At 37.7% G+C, this 23,988-nt stretch overlaps 1 long non-coding RNA gene across 1 annotated transcript in view; it reads right to left on the bottom strand.

Annotated features, from left to right (window-relative positions):
• Positions 1-224: 224 nt before the first annotated feature.
• LOC141420799 (uncharacterized) overlaps positions 225-23,988 on the bottom strand; it is a 110,572-nt gene continuing 86,808 nt past the window's right edge. Inside the window, exon 3 of the long non-coding RNA XR_012445447.1 lies at positions 225-6,717. This is a non-coding gene — a long non-coding RNA (uncharacterized lncRNA). The remainder of the gene's footprint in view (positions 6,718-23,988) is intronic.

The raw sequence follows: 23,988 nt of genomic DNA, 5'->3' as shown, positions 1-23,988 counted from the left end.
AAAAAAGTTTTTATTAGTATATGATAGTTGCACAGAGGGCTTCATTGTGATATTTCCATATGTACATATACTACAACCTGGTTTGGTTCATTCCCTCTATTAATCTCCGTCGTCCCTCACTCCCTTTCTTTTTTTTTATTATTCATTTATTCACATGTGCATACATTGTTTGGGTCATTTCTCCCCCCTGCCCCCTCCCCTATCTCTCCCCCCACTTCTTCCCTCACTTCCAGGCAGAGCCTGTTGTGCCCTTATCTCTAATTTTGTTGAAGAGAAGACATAAGCATAATAAGGAACACAAAGCGTTTTTGCTAGTTGAGTTAAGGATAGCTATACAGAGAGATTCCTACCATTGCTTTCATGTACAAATGTATTACAACTCAAGTTTATTCATTTCTAACTGATCTTTACACTGGTTCCTGATCCCCTTCTCGTGTTGACCTCTGTCACTTTAAGGTTTCTGTATTAGTTCCTCTGGAGTGGGGACATCAAACACTTTCATGTTTTGGGTTTTCTACCTATTCCCATACCTCCCATATGTGCTCTCCCCTTGTCATGTGACCCAAGTCCAACCACATTACTGCATTTGCCCTAGATCTAAAGTCTGCATATGAGGGAGAACATACGATTTTTGGTCTTCTGAGCCTGGCTAACCTCGCTCAGAATGATGTTCTCTAGTTCCATCCATTTACCTGCAAATGATAAGATTTCATTCTTTATCATGGCTGAGTAAAATTCCATTGTGTATAAATACCACATTTTCTTGATCCATTCATTGGTAGTCGGGCATCTTGGCTGTTTCCATAACTTGGCTATTGTGAATAGTGCTGCAATAAACATGGGTGTGCAAGTGCCTCTGGAGTAACCTGTGTCGCATTCCTTTGGGTATATCCCCAGGAGTGAGATTGCTAGATCATATGGCAGGTCTATGTTTAGATTTTTAAGAAGCCTCCAAATTTTTTTCCAGAGTGGTTGCACCAGCTTGCATTCCCACCAGCAGTGTATGAGGGTTCCTTTTTCCCCACATCCTCACCAACACCTTCACACCCCTTCTTGAAATGACTTGGACAGGTTTCAATATTCCATATTCTATATTCATACTTGTATAGAAAGTACTTCAACCATATTCACCCACCTTTGCCCTCTTCACTTACCCTCTCCCACCTGCTATTGTCCTCCCCTTAACATGACCTGCTTTTATATTCCTATCTTTCATTGTTGTAGTATCTGTTCATTGTTCAGTGAGGTTTTGCCTTGGTATTTTACATGTAAATATATTGTATTTTAATCAGTCAACCCCCTATTTATTACTCTCTAGTTCTTAATGACTTCCTCCTCCATTATGCAGTCTGAACTCCCTTCACCCTCAGCAACCACCTTTCTTAGTCTGTGGCTTCCCTACTGGTGTGACTGAAACCCTCATTTCTGTGTAGTCTGAGCCCCAAGAAACCATATCTTTGTCAGCTTAGGCTTTCTGTTCTTGTCTATTGATAGACACAGTTGAGCAAGAATGTACCACGAAGCACCCAAGTGAATCACCCACCTCCATTATAAAAAATAGCTCTATCTCCCATGAAGTCCAAGTTTGATCATCCTTGACAAGATGGTAATTATTACTTGTTCATTTCTGTGCATCTTTTCTTTTTGATGGTGCTGGGGATTGAACCCAGGTCTTGTGCACACTAGGCAAGATCTTAACCACTGAGCTTCATCCTCAGCCCACCTGCTCATCCCTGGATACCAGGATCCAAATGTCTCAAAGGATAGCCATAGCTTATAATTTTATGGAGCTCTTGATGTTTCCCCTGGGAAAAGTGTGCATCTTTTGAAAACAGAGTTCCTTCTCTAATGTTTCAAAGCCTAAGGTTGCAAGGGTAAGAGACAAAAAGTCCCCAATTAGGTCATTGGGAATTATGGTAAATGGAGCCATTCTCACTTCCATCCCTTAGTTCCTGGGTCTATGTGTTCTTTCCTTTGGGGACATGGCATTCCATAAGGGCCTTTAATCATGTGTGTGTACTGCATCCTGGAAGATGGCACCATGTCCTCAGAGTGTTACCTTTGACCTACACTTCAGCTGCACCTTCAGCAAGCTATTCCAACACTCTACTAGGCCAGATGCTTTTGGGTGGTACAATGTATTCTACATGGTAAGTGTATACTGAAAGAAGAACTTTGGAACAACTATAGTGAGTCTGGGCTATTTGTTCACATAGGTGGTTTGTGCACCATGGTCTTACTGTTCTAAATCTGACCTATACCACTTCTAGCTTATAATAGAATGATTTTGTGGCTCACCAGGACCTTACATATCATAGGAAGTTCTCAGATCATGATTACTTGGTCCATGACCAAGTATTCTGTGTTTATTAGAAACTGTTAGGAATCCAAAAGCTGTTTTTCAAAAAGTATTATAACCTGGCTTCAAAAACTGATGGGGCTGCACTTTTATTCTCAAAGTTTTCTGAATCAAATAGTCTAAGCAACAGAGGTTCTTATATTGGAATCTGCACATTACATCTTTTTGTAATCTGCACACATCTTGATTTGAGCCCCATTCAAAGATGGTAGCCTTTGCTGTCACCAATAGACTCAAACATCATTCCTACACTAGAAAATTGGGACTTTCAAAACTTCATGGCTAATAATATTCTGCAGTAACCTCTACTGGTCCACAAAGGAGAACCAACAATGAAATTTTTAACAATGGTAGAACACCTTTTTAGAAAAGGTGCCTTCCTGAAGGCTTTGGTAAGGGGTATGTGGCCTCTGGTCCTTCTCATGGAATATAATCCTCTGACATATTTTCTTCCCTGACATTAGTTTCTCCACTCCATCATGTTCACTTTTCTTAGACTTTTATTACCTTCCTCCAGTATCTGAAATGGCAATTCTTGCATTTCCATTTCACTGCCCCATGTCTAACACCTTTGCCAATGTGTCAAATCCTTTGTTCAACAGTGTCTATAAGCCAGCAAACTAACTCCTCTTTACCCAATATCATACTCAATAACCCTCCAAATCCAGTACCATGGCAAACCTCTGGCTCCTGTTGGTACATGATAAGTCATGTAACTCCTTTGAAGTGCGATACTCTTCTTCCCTTATCAGTGTCAAGATATGACCAATTGGGACATGCTAAAATATAGGCCTAATAGCCAAGAGAATATGTAGGACAATATCTTGATAAGGTAGCACAGGGATCTTCTCCTGCAGAGGGCAGCCTACATGTTGGTTACCTGGCTTACAATGCCTTCTTATATAGAAGGAGTACATGTTAGCTCTTTAAAGGAGAAAGGGCAAACTCCACAAGCTCTGAGAGCTCAGAGGAGCCAAGGAAGCCAATATCTGGGAGGCAGCCAATAAGTAGTCCCCATCCCATATGTCAAAAACCCAGTTTTTCATCCAGAGCCCTGATCTTGGCATAATATATTTGCCCCATCTGTATGTATAGTCAATTGTCTTGGAAGCTCAGGGTTCTATTTCATCTTTTTTGATTAAAAAAAAAAACAAATGCTGAAAATAAAGACCTTTTTGTAAACTACCAATGAGGACTTCTGAACTTAGTATTCATTATCTTTCTAAGGCAGTAGTACAACTTAATAATAATAAAAGCAGGTTCCATTTTCCTCATATGGAATATTTCCCCAATTCTTTTCAAATGCCTAAATCATTGCTTTGGAACATTCTCTCAATTCATCAGAGAAATTTTTTGCAATAGGTGAAATACTTCATGCCAAAGACTAGCTGTACCCATACCCCAAACCACTTGGGATGTAGCTCTCATTGTCAGCCAAGTCATGAGTGATCCAGGTCCCAAACTTCATCTTAGCACCTGTTTCCTCCAAGCATTCCTGGAACCACTGTTGGTCAAGTCCTCTGGGAAGCAGATTTTGAGACAGAGTTAAGAATGCAAATAGTAGATTGAAGAGTAACACCTGTAAAAAGAAAAGGGAGAAAGTAGGGTTGAATAGGGGAGATGGCAGACTATATTCATATGGAGTATCTGCTGTCCCAGTGGGAAATTCTGGATCAATGATTGTCCATTAGGGCAATCCCAGTTCAGAGGCTGAAGTAGATTTGAAGAAGAAAACCACAGAAAGCTGCCAGAAAAATGTACTCCTTATGAATAAGCAACATGTCCTTTCTTGAAGGGGGATCTGAGTAATACATCTGTGTGTCTGCTACTATGATATCTAAAATAATAAGTTTTATCTTATATGTGAACATGAATATGCATTGACATGAGATCCATTACCACTAGTGGATATCTGGACAAATTCTATGTGCCTTAATGAGTCTGTTGACCCTCACACATCTCCAGAAGCCTCTCAGTTCACCTCAGTTGTTTCTTAGTTTGTATCCAGATATTTCCTTGGCATCTCCAGGTCAAAAGAGACTGGGCATAACCTGAAAGAGAGAAGCAAATAAATCCAGTAGCCTTACCTTTGAAATTGTATTTTGTTTTCTAACTATCTTCCTCTGAAAAGGAAGTCAAAGGACCTACAGCTGAATCAATCAAAGAAACCAATCATGACCACAGGCTCTCCAATCAAACTGAGTTGAGAAAGTTCCCAAGTTAGTAACTTGCAGGTTATACAGGAGTTACAATAGAAAGTGCTGAAGATAAACTCTGACTTTATGGTGTTTTCAAAATTTCCCAGAGTCAATAGAAATGCTACAAAACAGAGACCAGAATAGAGATGACACATTCATACAAGTCCCTGCTTGAGAACAATTACTTAATGGAGAAATTCTTTAGGAGATACAAAAAAATGTATCATTTCCAAGAACCATCCATTCACCCCATTTGTTGCCATTTTAGGGAAGCTGCAAACACACGTTTTCCCAAAAAGCAAATTTCTAGCCCTAAGACTTCAAGTCTCTTCTCCCAAGGAGAATTATTATTGATTTAAGAATGTGTGCAGGAGTGGGTCAGGGGAAATAAAGAATAGTAGAGGGGGTGAATTCAACTATGATAAATTGTAAGAACTTTCATAAATGTCACAATGTACTCCAAAACAACAATAATTAAATAAATAAACAAAAAATGTGTTTAGGGTAGGCATGGTGGTATATATCTATAATGCAATCACTCCACTGCCTGAGGCAGAAAGACTGCAAGTTCAAAACCAGCCTGGGCTACATAGTGAGTTTAAGGCCAGCTTAGAGTACATAGTGGGACCCTAGCAAAAAAAAGAAGTGTTCAAGCTGAATAGAAACAGTGATTAATTGCAAATAAGTTAAATGCTAATGTTATCAAAGAATGTTTTAGTCCAGAAGCTTCCCCAAAAATGTGGTAATCCCTAGAGAAGGTGAAAGAAATGAAGAAAAAAGAAACAATAGGGTTTGGATGCTCTGTGTCCCCATAAAGGAACAGAGATAATTAAGACCTGAATGTGTGAAGTACCCCTGAGCCTGGGGTGAGGAGGGGAGGAGCCACACCAGACAGTGACCACCAGCATACCCCGACTGTCTTCACCTCAGAATTCTGAGGTTACCAACTGAGCATATGATTCAAAAGACCAGAAGAAATTCATTTTGTCTAAGGAGACATAAAACGAATAGCTGTTTCCCACATTCCCACAGACCACAGAAAAAGAGTTCTCTAGGATATAGAAAGAAGACCAACAATCATGAAAGGCAGTGACCTCAAGGCTGTGGCAGAGCAGATAGGACTTACCACATAATGTGCACAAAAATGATTGAGAGCTTCAAGCTGCAGCAAATGAGCATTCTGCCTATTACAGGATTGCAGGGTTCTTCTGAATATGGGGCTCTGTGTAACTGTACACATCTGCACAGCCAAGAACCCACCTCTGAGGAAGCTGAATGTATTGTTTATTTCTGGGTAAAGAGATTTGAGTGCTGCCTTTAAAAAAAGAAGTTTTAAAGAATTTGTGGTCAAGGTGAAGTGCAGTGGCTCATGTCTATAATCCTACTAATCTTGAGAGGTAGAGGTCAGGAGGATTGAGGTTTGGGGCCAAGTGGGCAAAAAGTTAGTGAGACTGCCATCTCAACCAGCAAAAACTGGGTGTGGGAGTGTGTGCCTGTCATCTCAACTATCCAGGAAGTGTAAATAGGAGAATTGTGTTCCAAGCAGGAGTGGGCATAAATGTGAGACCCAATTAGAAAAAAATAACTAAAGCTAAAAGAACTAGAGGTATGGCTCAAGTAGTAGATGGCCTGCCTATCATGTCCAAGGCCCTAGAATCAAGCCCCAATACCACCAAAAAGAAAAAAATTGGGGACATATTTTAAACTTCAAAAGTTGCCTTCTGGTCAGAAATTATTTATATTCCTCCCACAGGCACAATGGTCACCTCCTAAAACCCTTCAAAAGTCTTATCCCTTTATGTCATCAACTTGAAATTCAGAACCCTGACATTAAAGTCAAGTCCAGTGTACACTAAAAAAATATCTATTTAATTATCTATCACTACATAACAAATTGCCTACAAATTCAATGGCTTAACACAAGAAACACTTACCACTGTGGTTTCTGTGACCAGGATTTCAGGAGCAGCTTAACTGGTAGGTTCTGGTTCAGGATCTCTCATGAGGCTGCATATAAGATGTCAGTGAGGGCTAACACCATCAGAAGGCATGATTGCAGCTGGACAATCCACTTTTAAGATGACTCCCTCACAGGACTAGTGGCAGGAGGCCTCCATTGCTTCTAGGCTTTTGGTAAGAGGCCACATGGGTCTTTCTATGCTAAAATGAAAAGAAAAATTCATAAAGTGAATGACAAAGAAGAAAACAGGAGAAAATCATAGTGCCTTTTATGTCATAACCTGAGATAACACACAGCATCACTTCTGCCATATTCTATTTGTTAAAAGCATGTTAATAAGTCTAGCCCTCCCCTGGTCAAGTAGAAGGTAGGTGAGGAATTGAAGAATGTGAAGACTTATGTTAGAAATGAGACCTGTTGAAACTATTCCAGGAATTAACTATCTCAGGAGAGGGATATAAAGACGAATGGTGGAGGAGGTAAATTCAAGAATAATATATTTGATATATTATAAGAACTTTTGTAAATGCCACAATGTACCACCAACACAAAAATAAAAAAGGAAAAACAAGAATAGAATATTTTCCTATAAGTATATTATTCTAAGTTGCATAAAAGGCAATAGTACTAAAAGCAGTGGACCAAGGAAACATTCCAAAGCCCTCCCATGATGATAAGAAGGAGCACACTAGCTTTCTATGAGTTCAAAGGCTAGGTCCCATCACTGACACTATTCTACTTTTACTTAGATCAATCTGGGTCTGACTATGACCCTGAACTAGGGGGAAGACAGCTATGGGTATTACATCTGCAACTTTAATTTATGGATTCCCCAGTCCTAGCAGAACCAACCAGTGAGCAGATAAAGTACAGGGAGTGACTGATGTTTCCTGGCTGTACCATGCCAGCCTCTGCAAAGAAGAACATGTCTGTCAAAGGAATTTTCATTGTTAACTTCACTGTTTCCCTGTTCTGTTTCACTGTCCTGTACTTCCTTTTGTCCATCCCATGGAGACCTAGATTCTTTTCCCTGAATTTGATCCTCTGCTCAGTATCACCAAGGATTGGTGAGAATCAGGTGAGGAGCACCACAATAGATCAAGAAGTCTATGGGGAAATCTGGAAGTTGAAGGAGGAGCACCCCGAAGAAATACTTACATGAGGTGTAAAAAAATTAAGAGATACAAATTAATACAATTTTGAGGCCAACATATGTGGATATGTTTCTAATGTAGATTATAAAAGCCACAAAGAAGCATTATGATATAATGGAAATGAAAGTAAATTTAAAATTAAGAACCCTGAGTTATAATTTTGGCTTTGGTATATCTACTGTGATATTGGACAAAACATTTATAATGAAAGAGAGAGAATATTTGCCCTAATTTTCTCACTCAGTGTTCTAAATAACAAGTAATAGATAGCAAGAACCTAAGCCACATATATATAATGAAGCTGAGAGATCTATAAACGTCTTCTTAGGAATGTAGAAAAATTCTGCAATTCAGGAATTAAGACCTCCCAAGTAATCAAAGGAAAGCACCTGTCAATTAAGTCCTCTGAACAGGGGTGGGAGGGAGGCAAGACGTCAAATGAATTGCAAGCTTTCCTTTGGATAAAAGACTTGATCTCCTTTGCCAGTTTTACCTTGAAAATCCTAGGATCAAACCCTAGAATCTTGAATCTTACAGACAAACCTGGACAGGTGTGTCAGGTAGGCACAGTGATGTGATTGTTTGGAGCCCTGGAGCCTATGACATATAAAGGAATGGAGAAATAGGCATTTCCAAAAGAAGAAGTCTATATATCTGAAAAGGTGAGGGAAGGAATTCTGGACAAATAAAACAACAGTTGAAGAAAGGAAGGGAAGGAGGGAGGAAGGAAGAGAGGGAGGAAAGAGGGAGGCAAAGGAGGAAGGAAGAAAAGGAAGAGAAGGAAGGAAAGGAAGGGAGGAAAAGAAGAAAGGAGGAAGGAGAGAAAGAGAGAGAGAGAGAGAGAGATTAAGAAGGTGGATAGCTGATGGACCTGAAACCCTGAGATCCATGATTCCATGATACTTCAGATTTGTGGTAGTAAGGATTGGGTAACCTGGCTTTTTTGACAACTACAGTACTGCCAATACATAGGGTACACATAATGTACAATGACTGATGCTTAAATTAGTTTTTTACAGCACATAACAGCCCCAAAAGCCCAGGCTCTGTGGACTGGCAACTGCTGCTGGCCCACCCGCTGGAAAACCATTTTTCTCTTTTTTTAGGCTTCTTTTCTCCTCTCTTGGAAGATCAGTAACACAACACAGAGAACTGCAAAACAAGTTCTGCAAGCATCTGGATGTTCCAAACCCACCATAATTCATGGACACAGAACCTCCACTCCTTCCTGACTGCACTGTCCTGGAACTGACCTGATTCCACCAAGTGACACTGCAAGCCCACTAGGTGAGCACAACAGGACATCTACTCTGGAGGGAACCACATAGTCCAGTGCAGCTGGTGGGCAAATTGCACCCCTCCTGGACAAAGCTGGTAGCCAAATAAATGGAAGAAAATTTTCACCTCCACCTGGTGGGGGTGGAGCAGAACACTGAGATGATCCAGCCTGTGTGGCCCAGCCAAAGTCTGGTGAAAACAACAACACATTCCACCACCATGGAGAAACTGGTAGTAAACTGAAACTGAAAAACTTCCAAGAGAAAAGTGGTGGACCAAAAAGTTCAATTCTAGCTCCCAGACTTGCTCTGTGGGCAATAGGGGTTAGCAACTGCTCACATAGCAGCTCCCCAAGAGATCACTTCACTTCAGAGAAACTTCCTACACCAGATAGCCCATCTCACCAAGAAAAGCCTGAGCTAAAACACCCTGAGCAGATCCCCCAAAGCTGTCCTTTAGGGAGGGGCAACATTCATTGCCACACAGCCCAGCATACCATCCTTAAGAAGGGGCAGAGACACTGAGAAAACTCCTGTCAAAAGTGTCAGCATCTGGATTAGAAATCAGAGTAAAGAGCACAGAACACACTGATCTGAAAAGAAACCCATTCCTACCATTACCAATGAAGGAATTTTGGCAATAAACACATATTTTTTAATTTTTTCATTTAAAATACCTATCTCCCTCTTCCATTCAGTTCATATGTCAATGTGCTTAGCCCTCACTTGTTCCACTTCCCTTTCCCTCTCCTCATTTTTGTCTTCTCTTATCTTCTTTTCTCTCTTCCTTTCTTCTCCTTACCTTTCTTTCCTCCCCATCCCTTTCTCCTCACTGTCCCAACCTCCTTCACACTCATCACTGACTGAATAGTCTATTATACCAATTTTATATGTTAGCACTAACATAATCTGCAAACCTTGACAATAGGACCCTCCTTAAAAACAACTAAAGTATACCGTTACACACATTAGGGCCTTATTACCCTGTAGCCCCCACACCTTATACCTCTTCTCCTCCTCACCCCCTCACCCCCTGATGCCTCTTCTAACACCATCTTTGCAATTACCTAAGTATTAATCTCTATGCAAGCAACTGTTTTCTCCCCCACTACCCACTTTTATAGATAATATTGCCAATGGTTTTTATATTATGTAAATAAAGGGTTTGCCATTGGATCTATGAAGGTGTTATTGCTAAGTTATGCCTCTAGGTGAAGGAACAGAAATATTACAACAACCTAGCTAACCACTAGGTTATTTGGAGCATAAAAATTAAGTCAAGAGAAAGTTAACAGGTGATTAAAATCCCCACCTAACTAATCAACATCACATGAGCAAACATGAGGTGTAAAATAAGGTAGGGAACACTACTCCTTAAAAGACTAACAATAACATAATAGAGGAATTGGTAGAAAGTGAAGGGGATGAACCCCAGTTGATGATGTCAGAAGAATAGTGATAAGAATGTCCAATGAGCTTAAAGAGGACATACAAAACAATTCAATGAATCCCAAGAAAACATGAATAAAAATTCTCAAGAAGACACAGAAACAACTAAATAAACTCAGAGAGGATTTCAACAAATGCCAAAATGAAACTAAGGAGATTATAAAAAGAAAAAGAGATAAATGAAATGAAGACAGCACAAGATATGAAAGAGGAGTTTAACAAAGACATGGAAAGTCTCAGAAAAAGCAATCAAAGAGAATTCCTGAAAATAAAAGTTCCTTACTAGTCGAAAGCCACTCCAACGGACTGGAACAAGTGGAAGACAGAATTTCAGTGCTCTAAGACAAAATAGTTGTTAAAGAAAAAACAGAAGAATTATTAGACAAAAGACTCAAGAGTTGCAAAAGCAATGTACAAGAACTCTGCAATTCCACCAAAAGACAAAACCTGTGAATCATGGGCATCAAATAAGGAAAAAAGGTGCAAACCAAAGGTATAGGTAATGTATTCAATAAAGTAATCCCAAAAATTTTCCCAAATCATGAGAAAGAGATGCCCATTCAGGTTCAGGAAGCCTCCAGGACACCAAACAGACATAACCAAAATAGAACCTCCCCATGGCATATTATAGTTAAAACAATCAGCACAGAGAACAAGGAAAGATTATTGAAGGCTATAACAGAGAAAAATTAAATAACATATAAATGCAAATCCATCAAAATAACAGGAGATTTCTCAACAGAAACCTTAAAATCAAAAAGGGCATGGAGTGAGGTATTCTGAGCACTGAGAGAAAAAAATTTCAGTCCTAGGATACTTTACCCAGCAAAGCTATTATTCAGAATTGAAGGAGAAATAAAAATCTTTCATGATAAACAGAAACTAAAACAATACATGACCACTTAACCGCCACAACAGAAGATTCTGAAAGGAATTCTACACAGAGAAGATGAAAACAAACATAGTTGAGAAAGGATGGGAATTATAAAACCTCAAGAGAAGAGCAGACAAGTAATCAGATAGCATAGAATTAGTTATGCACACACAAACCCTTACACAACAAAAACAACTAAATAGAAGGAATCACCACATATTTCTCAATATTAACACTGAACGTTAATGGCCTCAACTCTACCATCAAAAGACACTGATTGGCAAACTGGATTAAAAAAGAAGACCCAACATACAGTTATTTATTAGAAACCCACCTTATATTCAGAAACAAACATTCCCTTGGGGTGAAATGGTAGAAGATTTACCAAGCTGATGGTTCCCAAAAACAGGCAGGAGTTGCAATACTTATATCAGCTAAAGTAGACTTCAAATCTAAATTAGTCAGAAGAGACAAGGAAGGTCACTTCATACTAATAAAAGGAGTGATACATCAAGAAAAAATAAAAAATAAATTGTTAACTTATATGCACCTAATGTTGGAGCACCCAACTTCATTAAACATACACTACTGGACTAAAAACACAGATACCCCAACATAGTGGTGATGGGAGACTTCAATACTCCTCTATTACCAATAGATAGGGCATTCAGACAAAGAATCAACAAAAACAACTCTAGAATTGAATCACACCATAGATCAATGGACCTGACAAATGTCTACAGAGTTTTCTATCCTTCAACAGCACAATATACATTCTTCTCAGCAGCCATGGAACTTTTTCCAAACAGACCATCTTTTAGGTCACAAAGCAAGTCTTAACAAATATAAGAAAATTGAAATAACTCCCTGCATATTGTCTGAACACAACAAAATAAAACTAGAACTCATTCTATGAAACCAGTATTACCCTCATCTCAAAAAAGGACAAGGACACACACAAAAAAACAGAATTACAGGCCAATCTCTTTAATGAACTTAGATGCAAAAATCCTCAATAAAATATTGGCTAACCAAATTCAACAGCATGTCAAAAAGATCATACACCATGATCAAGTCAGTTTCATCTCAGGTATGCAGAAATGATTCAACATACACAAATCATTAAATGTAATACAGGATATTAACAGAACCAAAGACCAAAACCACACAATCCTTTCATTTTAAAAACTCTGATGAAACTAGGAATAGAAGGAATATACCTCAACATAATAAAGGCTATTTATGAAAAGCCTATAGCCAACATCATACTAAATGGGGAAAAACTGAAAACATTTCCTCCAAAGTCAGGAATGAGATAAGGGTGTCCACTTTCTTCATTCCTATTCAACACAGTCTTAGAATTCCTAGCCAGAGCAATAAAGCAGGAAGAAGAAATAAAAGAAAGACAAATAAGTAAGGAAATATTCAAACTATCCCTTTTTGCAGATGACATGATCTTATACCTAAAAGACCAGAAAAATTCCATCAAAAATTCCTAGACACCATAAACAACTTCAGCAAAGTAGCAAGATGCAAAATCATTTACAAAACTCAGTAGCCTTTCTATACACCAACAATGAACAGGCTGAGAAAGAATAAAGGAAAATGGTTTCATTTAAAATAGCCTCAAAAAAAATAAATACCTAGGAATAAACTTTTAAAAGGATGGAAAGACCTCTACAAGAAAAACCATAAACCTTTGAAGAGAGAAATCAAAGAAGACTACAGAAGATGGAAAGATCCCCCATGCTGATGGATTGGTAGAATCAATATTATGAAAATGGCTATACTACCAAATGCAATTCATGTGTTCAATGCAATTCCCATAAAACTTCAATTTCATTCATCACAGAGATTGAAAAATCAACCCTAAAGTTCATTTGAAATCACAAAAGACTGCAAATAGCCAAGATAATACTGAGCAAAAAAGAGCAACATGGGAAGTATCACAATACATGACTTCAAGCTGTACTCCAAAGCCATAGTAATAAAAACAGAATAGTACTGACACAAAAACAGACATGAAAACCAATGGAACAGAATAAATGACTTACATATGAATCCATGTAGTTACACGCACCTGATTTTTGACAAAGGTGCCAAAATCATACAATAGAGAAAAGACAAGCTCTCCAACAAATTTTGAAGGGGAAAGTTTGATATCTGCATGCAGAAAACTGAAACTAGATCCATGTCTTTCACCCTGTACAAGTATCAACTCAAAGTGGATTAAAGACCTTAATATAAGATCTGAAACTTTGAAGCTAGTGCAGGAAAGAATAGGGAATATATTGGAATTGATGGCATAGGCAATGACTTCCTCAGTAGAACTCAAATGACTCAGCATCTAAGAGAAAGGATTGACAAATGGGACTTCATGAAATTACAAAGCTTCTGCACAACAAAAGAAATAGTCACTAAATTGAAGAGGATTCCCACAGAATGGGAAAAAATCTTTGCCAGCTATATATCTGACAAAGAATTAATAACCAGAATATAAAGGGAATTCAAAAAACTACACTCCCAAAAAAATCAATGACCAATGAAGAAATGGGCAAATCAACCGAACAGAGAGTTTTCAAAGGAATAAGTCCAAATAACTAAAAAAAAAAACACATGAAGAAATGTTCAATATCCCTGGCCATAAAGGAAATGGAAATCAAAGCCACGTTAAGATTCCATATCACTCCTGTTAGAAATAGCTATCATCAAAAACACACACAACAAATGTTGGTGAGGATGTGGGGGGAAAGAAACCCTCATATACTGCTGGTGGGAATAAAAATTAGTACAACCACTATGGTAAACAGTATGAAGATCCTCAGAAAACTAAAAATAGAACTGCCATATGATCCAGCAATTCTACTACTAAGGATATACTTGAAAAAAATCTAAATAAATGCACCTGTACACCCATGTTTATTGTAGCATGATTCACAGTAAGTTAAGCTATGGAAACAGTCAAGATGCCCCAGATTAAGAAAATGTGGTATTTATGTACAATGGAAATAAAAAAATGAAATTCTTTCATTTGTAGGTAAATGGTTGGAACTGGAGAACATCATCTTAAGTGAAGTTAACCAAACTCAGAAGGCCAAGAATCTCATGTTTTCTCTCATATGTGGAATATAGACCTAATACAAATACAGCAATATTATGACAAACAGACTAAGGGAAGATCACATGCAAGAGGGGGAGGGTAAAGAAGAAAGTTAAGAGGGGAATATGGTTGATGTACTCTCTATGCAAGAATGAATATAGAACTTTTAAACCTGTTGAAATCAACATAAGAAGGGCACTAAGGTAGAAAGAAGAAAAATAGAGGTGATGAATCAATTCAGTTATAATACACATGTTCATGGAAATGTCACAAGGAAATTCCCTGTGCAACTATCTTAAACAAATAAAAATGTCTTTTACAAAATCAGAAAACAGGAAGGTGGAACAGGCCCTGTCTGGAGTGGGGATACCAGTGGGAGGGGAGAAGAGGTTAGGACAGGGTGGGGGGGTGGATACTTTGTACACATGTATATAAATGGGAAAATGACATCTGCTGAAACTATTCCAGGAACAGGGGGAGTAGGGGATAAAGGAGAATCACGAAGGGGGTAAACTCAAGTATGATGTATTTGATATTATAAGAACTTTTGTAAATGCCACAATGTACCCCCATGCAGCACAGGAAGGAAGGAGAAAAATTAGACAAAATAAAGCAGAGGTCATTGAAAGGAACTGAAAATATAAAGTCATGCCATCTATGTCATAGTTTCAAAGGTTAAAAAAGATGCAAGGTAAGTGTTTCTACCCACTGAATTTTACCTCAAATAGAACAAAACTGCCATCCCACTATGGGTAATGTCAAGTGAGATATGTTTGAGATAGTGAAGAATGACATCAAGCCATCGAAAAAGAATCACAGGTATTGGGAAAGCCTAGAGCTGGTCAGATGAGGCAGGCATTTAGGGGCTCTCAAGGTGGCTCTGTGGATGACATCAGAGGTATTTGGGACAAACACAGAAGAGACTATGATGTGAGTCTGAATAAAATTTTAACATGGATTTATGCCTCAATTATATCAGTTAGGCTGTTATTGCCTAGGAAACCACTGACTCCTGAAATAATAATGCTAAAGTCCTAAACAAATTAAAAGTATCAATTTTAGAAGTGATAGAAAACATCTATTTAAAAAGACATGTTTAGAGCAACTGCCGTGTCCAGCTCTGAACTAAGAGTTTCACATTCGATCTCATTTAATCTTCAGGGTCTTTAATGTGAGTGTGGAACGCAAACTCCTTGAGAGGTAGATTTTTGTCCATTTGGTCATTTTTGTATTCCTAGCACCTAGAACAATGCCTATAATGTAGAAAGCACTTGATAAATAGTTGTTGAAAAAATGAATCAGCAATTACTTTCATTTCTCAGACAGTAAGACAGGCTCAGATAAAGTAATTAAATTACTAAAAGAAACACAGATTGTCAAGATTTTAAACCTGATATATCCAATATCAAATCTTACCCCTTAAAAATCATTTTTTACCAAAAACAGAACTTCCAAAATTTTCCATATCCATTTATTCTTTAAACCATGCACACTTCCAAAAAGAATTAGAAGTACATAATATATGATTTGCTTCATTATTTATTTCATATTTCAGAAGTGAAGAAAACAGTTATTCTCTATTTTGGTCAGTGAGAAAATATTAGATGATGAAATATTTCTATCAGAACAAAACCATTTTATATGGCATAAAAATTATAAGAAGCTTGGTATAACCAGGCATGTACTATAGACATTTCCTGAATATTGGTAAAACTCCAGAGTTAGAGTATCTAAAAGAGAAGACAATTTTCCAGATTGGGGACTCTCAAAAGGAAAATTCTACCAATATGTGGGGAGCAGATTTATGAGAATCCTATGAGAACTTGACATAACCACAGTTGTGCTCAATGATCTATAGGATGAGTTTGGTACAGCCCCAGCCACAGAAGACAGTGAGAAGGCAAAATGCTGCACAGCTGCTTTTCCTAAGTTGTTTATGTTCAGAGAAGTAGGAATTCAGGTTTCCCTTGTTACAATGTCACGCCTCTCCCCAAGAACTGTTGCTCTACCTCCTTGTTTACCACTGGATATAAAAGACTCACTGAAGGAGGAGGCAAGATTTTTTGATGGGGGATTGATGGAAGATTTTTTCATGGGAGGTTGATTAACTGACTACAGGCTGCTTGAGACTGCCGCTGAAGCTGAGTTATGCTAGAGATTAGAGAAAACATGGGACAGTGCAAATCTGAACACTGAGACTTAAAGAAAAGCTAAAGAGAACATGGGACAGTACAAGTCTAAGGACTGAGACTTTAAGAGTTATGCTAATGCAGTTTTTAGATGCAGCTGCTGTTGTTTTTGTCTGCAAGTCTGAGCACCTAGACTTTTTTTTATTATTCATTTATTCACATTTACATACATTGTTTGGGTCATTTCTCCACCTCTGCCCCCCTCACCACCCTGTCCACACCGAAACTCTGAAGTTAGTACAGGAAAGCACAGGAAACACTCTGGAACTAATAGGTATAGGCAAGGACTTCCTCAATAGAACCCCAGCAGCTGCAACTAAGAGAAAGGATGAATAAATGGGACTTCATAAAATTAAAAAGCTTCTGCACAACAAAAGAAATGGTCTCTAAATTACAGAGACCACCCACAGAGTGGAAGAATATATTTGCTAGCTATACATCAGACAAAGGACTGATTACCAGAATATACAGGGAACTTAAGAAACTAAACCCTCCTAAAATTAATGAACCAATTAAGAAATGGGAAACTGAACTAAACAGAACTTTCTCAAAAGAAGAGATTCAAATGGCCAAAAAACACATGAAAAAATGCTCACCATCTCTAGCCATAAAGGAAATGCAAATCAAAACCACACTAAGATTCCACCTCACCCCTGTTAGAATAGCCATCATCAAAAACACCACCAACAACATGTGTTGGTGAGGATGTGGAGAAAACGGAACCCTTGTACACTGCTGGTGGGAATGAGAGCTGGTGCAACCACTCTGGAAAAAAATTTGGAGACTTCTTAAGAATCTAACATAGATCTGCCATATGATCCAGCAATCTCACTCCTGAAGATATACCCAAAGGAATGTGACACAGGTTACTCCAGAGGCACCTGCACACCCATGTTTATTGCAGCACTATTCACAATAGCCAAGTTATGGAAACAACCAAGATGCCCCACCACTGATGAATGGATTAAGAAAACGTGGTATTTATACACAATGGAATTTTACTCAGCCATGAAGAAGAATAAAATCTTATCATTTGCAAGAAAATGGATGGAACTGGAGAACAGGCTCAGGAGACCAAAAATCGTATGTTCTCTCTCATATGCAGATTTTGGATCTAGGGCAAATACAGCAGTGTGATTGGACTTGAATCACATGACAAGGGGAGAGCACCAAGACTTTAAAGGGAACATGGGACAGGGCAAGTCTGAAGGCAAAGACTTTAAGAGAGATTATGCTAAAGAAAAGCTAAGAGAGAATGTGGTACAGAGCAAGTCTAAGGAACGAGACTTTAAAGAATAGAAAGGAAGACTTTGAAGCAAGGTTTTAAAGAAGAGAGAAAAGAAAAGAAGTAAAAGAAGAGTTATTAGAGAAAAGAAACAACGAAGCTGCTGTGCATCTCCATCTAAGCACCTAGCACACCTGGCCCCAACTTTATGCATGTCTGTCTTCTATCGTTTGTCCTTTCTGAGTCTCCCATCACCCCCAGTTAGGTCAGGGAGGAACAAGAGAGCACAAGAAAGCTCTCCACACCAATACAAATTTCCCTACAGAATGTTAAAAGGGTAAGGTAATACACTTTTTAACATTGAACTCTGCCCCAATCACAAGTAACCATAAGCCTACCAATGTAACAGATAATAGTAGTTTGCCTCTTAGGAGTGGCAAAGGCACAGAGAGATGTCTCAGTGCAGAGGCATGCAAAGACCTGATGGATGAAGAAAGTCCAGGAATTCTGAGAAAATGCCTGCTTGCAGCCTCAGAGCTCATACAACAGCTGAATGCTGAAGGAATTTGAAGACTGTGGTATACTGAAGGTAACTATAACAAACTCAATTCCACAATAACAAAAGAAGAAGGATTTTTTTTGAGACAATGATATGTTATTCAAGTTGATCTTGAACTCAGGGGCTGAAGCCTTCCCAAATGCTGGGACAACAGGCATGCAACACCACTCCAGACAGGAAAAGACTTCTGCACATGAAGAGGACTGCCCACTTTATGGCACAAATTATATTTCTCTCAATCTCATTACTCTACATAGAATGTTCAGAATCCAATAAAAAATATGAGTCACACAAAAAAGAAACATACAATCACATATTATTAAGAAATAAAACAACAGAACCAAATTCAGTGACACCCTAACAAATATAAATATCAAATGTGAATTTTAAAAAAACAATTAAATTGTGTTAGACTATCTAATGGGAAATGTAAACATTGTGCATGAAAAAACGGGGAATTTCAGGAGAAAGATGGAAACCATTTAAAAGAATCAAATAGAAATGCAAACCAAAAGCACAACATTTGAGCTAAAGACTTCCTTCGACAGTTTTGTGAGCAGACTGGACATATTGAAATATGTGAAGTTGAATATAAAGAAAAAGTATTCAAGCCAGGCACAGTGGCTCAAGCTTATAATCCTAGCTATTTATGAGACAGAGATTGTGAAGATCACGGGTTGAAACCAGCCTACAAAAAACATTCACAATGACCACTGGCTTCTTATCACTTTTATACCATAAAATGTTTTTCAATCAATGGCTGAGTACAGTGATCCCAGCTACTCCGGGGAGCACAAATGGGAGGATCACAATCTAGGCCAACCTAGACATAAAGCCAAAAAATAAGCAGCACCAAAATGGTCAGTGGAGTGCCTCAAGTAGTAGAGTGACAGCCTAACAAGCACAAAGCCCTGAATTTGAACCCCCAGTAATGTCAAAGAGAGAGAGAGAGAGAGAGAGAGAGAGAAAGAAGGAAAGAAAGAAAACAGTATCCAAAAGGAAAACAAGGAAGAAAAAGTGGGATAAAAAAAGAACACAATGGAGCATAGAGCATCTAAAAGTTTGGGGAAAACATTAAATGATCTAATAAACATAAATTAGGAGTCCCAAAAAAGAGTAAGAGGAAGAAAGGAGGCAAGAAATATTTGAAGAATAATAGCTGAGAATTTTTCAAAATTAAAAATCGGTTATTCCAGAATTTTAGACCCCATGAAATTATCTTTCAAAAATGAAAGTGTGATAAAAGTCTTTTCAGACAAACAAAAGAGAATTTAGTGCCACCAATCTGCAATACAAGATATGCTAAAGGATGTTTATCAGGAAGACAGACTATAATATCAGATAAAGGTATGGATTTATGCATATAAAAGAAAGAGTATAATTTTAAATATATGTAGGCATATATAATTTCTTATTTTTGATTTCTTTAAAAGATAATTGTATAAAGTAAGAGAAAAGAAATCATATATATCATGAGATTTTTTTAAATATATAAAAGTAAAATGTAAAGAAGAACAAAAGGGATGGGAGGGAAGAAATAAAAGTATACTTTTATAAGGTCCTCACTCTATTATGTGAAGGTAGACTGCGATAAGTTAAAGATAGATAGATAGATAGATACATTTTAAGCCCCAGAGCAACAACTAAAAACTAAAATGGAAGTATAACTCTAATTACATGTGTTTGTGTCTCTGTGTGTGTGTGTGTGTGTGTGTGTGTGTTAGAGCCCTTTCTATCTGTGGGTTCCACATTCATGGATTCTATCAACCAGGGATCAAAAATATTTGGAAAAAGAATGGGAGGCATGGTTCAAGTGATAGAGCAAGTACAAGGGCCTGAGTTCAACCCTCGGTACAGTACAAAAAAATATCGGGGGAAAAATTGCATCTGGGGCTGGTTGTGGTTGTATACACCTGTAATCCCAGCTACTTGGGAGGAAGAGATAAGGGAGAACAGTTAGAGATCGGTCCAGGCAAAAAGTTAGTTAGACCCTAGTTCAAAAACAAGTCAGGTATCATGCAAACACCTGTGTTCACAGCTGCTCAGGAGGCAGAGGTAGGAAGATAATAGTCTGAGACTAACCCAGGCAAAAGAACCAGAGCCTATCAAAACAAACCAAAGTCCAAAGGGCTGGGGCATGACTCACAGATGCTTGCTTAGAGTGCTTGAGGCCCTGAGTTCAATCCCAATGTCTCTAAAAAAGAATTTTACATTTGTACTGAACATGTAAAGACTTTTTCTTGAAATAATTTTCTGTAAAAATACTGTATGATATCTATTTCATGGAATTTATGTTGTATTGTCTATTATAGGTAATTTAAAAAATATTTAATGTATATGGGGGGCTGTGTATAGATGTTATACAAACACCTGGAACTAATCCCCATGAATACCAAGGATGACACTCTGCGTGTGTGATATACATGGCACATATTACACATGTGATTCTGTATAGTGTTAGAGATGATTGATGATAGATAGATAGATAGATAGATAGATAGAAAGATAGATAGATAATGTAAAACTATATCCCCATAGTATAGATAAAATTCAATCTTAAAAAAATAAACTTTGGTTATTAAATAAAAAATAGGGTGGAAAAAGAGAAGGAAAAGGAGCAAAGAACAGATTGAATGAATGGAAAACAACTACCAAAAGAGTGAATTTAAATCCATTCACAGAAATACCTGCATTAAATCTAAATGGTCTAAACACAACTTTTTTTTAAAAGATTGGTGTTTAAGAAACAAGAAACAACTATTTTCTATGTATAGTAAACTCACTGCAAATATAAATATAAAGATAAGTTAGAAGTAAGATAATGGAGAGAGATATACCACACATACAATAAGCATAAGAAGCTGGAGTGAGTATACTAATATAAGAAAAAGACTGGAACAAGAACTGGGATGAGAGACATTATTTATGATTAAAGGGTCAATTGAAGAACTTCCTCCCTACCATCGTCTAGGCTATTATCACATATTTTGCTTCCATATATATTATAAAACTCATGACACATTTTTGCATTTATGTAGCTTTCTTACATTAACAATCTTCACTGAATAACCAAATAGTACAGAAGGAGAATTATCTCTTTATAAAAACATTTTAACTAATAAGTAAAGAATAAAATGTAACTACCTTAGTACTCCCTATAAATCACTGGATCTGCATATTGAGTATCAACCACTGCAAACGATAACAACCTGGTATTCTGTGTCTTATAGTGAAAGAACACAAGACTACCTACAGATGTATTAAAAGGATTGATCAGCTTTCAGGAAAGCTGAACAAGGGAACAAGGGAACACGAGGATCTGCATTGTAAGCTTGCAATCAACAAAATCCAGACTACTGAGGGGTGAAGAGGACGGAAGTAGGCTGCATATGTACATGTGAAGACATAATGAAACTCACCAAGCACTGTATGAAAAGGGGGAAGGAGAGACAGGGAAATGGAAATATGAAGGAGGAGATGAACTTGATTAAAGTACACCATATGCATGTATGGAATTATCACAATGAAATCTCCTTGTATTATTAATGTATGATAATTCAAAAATAAAATTAATTTAAAACAAATCCAGACTATGGGTAATGCTACCTGTTAAATGATACCCAGGTTCTTCAATAGATAAAGTATAAGGAAAATAAAGCACTAAAGAAGGAACTATAAATTAAAGAGACCTAAAAGTAAAATGAACAAATCTAAAATACAGCATCTGGAGATGGCAGAAAAGAGTACTACAAAATCTGGTGAGTGGCTACTTTGGAGGGAAAAAAGGAGGAATGGCCATTATAACAAGCACATGGAGAAGCTTTGGGAATAAATGACAAAATTTTGTTTCCTAACCTGGGTGATAGTGACAAGAGTGCTTGCCTCATAAATAACTCATTAAACCATACATTTGCTTTGTGTGGCTTTTATTATCTGTGCTTTAGTTTACAATAAAAAGGTTAAGAAAAAATCAATGTGATCTCAAATCTCAAAGCTCAAACTGAAAAGAATTTACACAAAAGTGGGAAAATAGGGGCTTGACCAAAGATAGAGTCTAACAAAAGACCAAAATCCCTACAGAGAATACAGAATAAATTCAAAGAAAATATTAAAAAATAAGAAAAATAGACCCGCTGCTCAGGGCAAAAGGATTAATGATAACAGATTCCTGTGACAGCAGAAGCCAGAAGCTCTCTTTTCACTTAATGAATAGGATCTTTGGCATTTCTTAACCAAAACTTCTCTGTCTTTTTGATTCAATGTCCAAGATTGGTAAAAATATTCAGAGATGCTAGCTATTCCCTGAGAATTCAGATTTCCATATTTAAATCCATTACATTCCAGGATGTAAGAGTGATGTGATTAAAGCAAGCTGTCAGACATCTCTGAGGGGTCATTTATTAGGATAAATTGGAAATTATAAAGGTCTTTGGACAACTATTTAAACTATCTAAGCCACAAAGATTACCATTAATGTGCAATTATATATAAATAACTGTACAAAATGATCATTAAACGTATTTACCTTTTTACTTTTTACTGTAGCCACAGTACTTGATTCTTCAAATATGGAACATTTGGTGCTTTTAGATTTCATTTCTTCATTTTGCTGAAGTACCTTGATGGGGTATGCTAACACCAGCATTTCTAGTTGTGATTACAGTTAAGTAACTGCTAATTATATTCTCACAGTCTAGAGCACTGTAATGGAAGTCAGACGGCCTGATGTTAGTCTGAATTCTGTCATTATCTAGTTCTATGACCTGGTCGAAGCAAGCTCTAGGAAAGAACTTAGTATCTGTAAAACATGGATGTTGGGTTATATCTTAGGGTCAAAGAGAGTATTTTCACTTTAATAAAAGGTTCTGAATTTTGAAGTATTTTCAGATTTCAAGAGAAAATGGTGTCATTTTCTAGCATCTTTTCCAAGTTTGTGGTTGATATTTGGTGAGGAAACCACATCCAGCTTGCTTTCTTCCTATTGAGTTCAGAACTCCAAACTCAGACAAGTCACACCCCAGGCTAACACAGGATGGGTTCCACCATAGACTGCCAACAGAAAGGTTTAAGAAATTAAGGATATTAAAACTCGTCTTTTCAAACTGACTTAAAGTTTATGTGTAACTGTTCACTCATCAAATTGGAAAAGTGACAATACCTGTGGTTGGTACAGCAGTGGAATGTACTGCTGGCAGAAGAACAGATTTGTAGAATCCTTTCGGATGTGAATTTGACAGTATCTATCAGAAGTTAGGATGCTATGCCCTCTGACTCAGAAATTCCAATTACAGGAATTTAACCTATGTAAGAAGCTGTATAAGTACATAAGAATATGCATGTAAGAGTGGATTTCATGGTTTGGATTGTGAGTGTCCCCCAAAGGCCTATCTATGCATTGAAGGCTTGATCCCCAGCTATGGCACTATTGACAGGTGGTGAAAAATTTAAGGGGTGGGATATAGCAGAATGAAGTTGGGCCATTGGGGCATGCCCTTAATGGGACCTCAGTCACCATGAGCCACCCACCTTCACCCTGTAAGCCTGACATGATGTGCTATGCTATCACACTCCTGAAGCAACAAAGCCAGTGGACCAAGGACTGAAACCATGAGCCAGACCTTCCCTTGATTAAGTTGATGTTCTC

The sequence above is a fragment of the Castor canadensis genome, chromosome 2 (assembly GCF_047511655.1).
Source record: "Castor canadensis chromosome 2, mCasCan1.hap1v2, whole genome shotgun sequence".
Classification (NCBI taxonomy): domain Eukaryota; kingdom Metazoa; phylum Chordata; class Mammalia; order Rodentia; family Castoridae; genus Castor; species Castor canadensis.
Note: the sequence above shows the minus strand (reverse complement) of the source record. Positions and strands in the feature narration are given on the sequence as shown.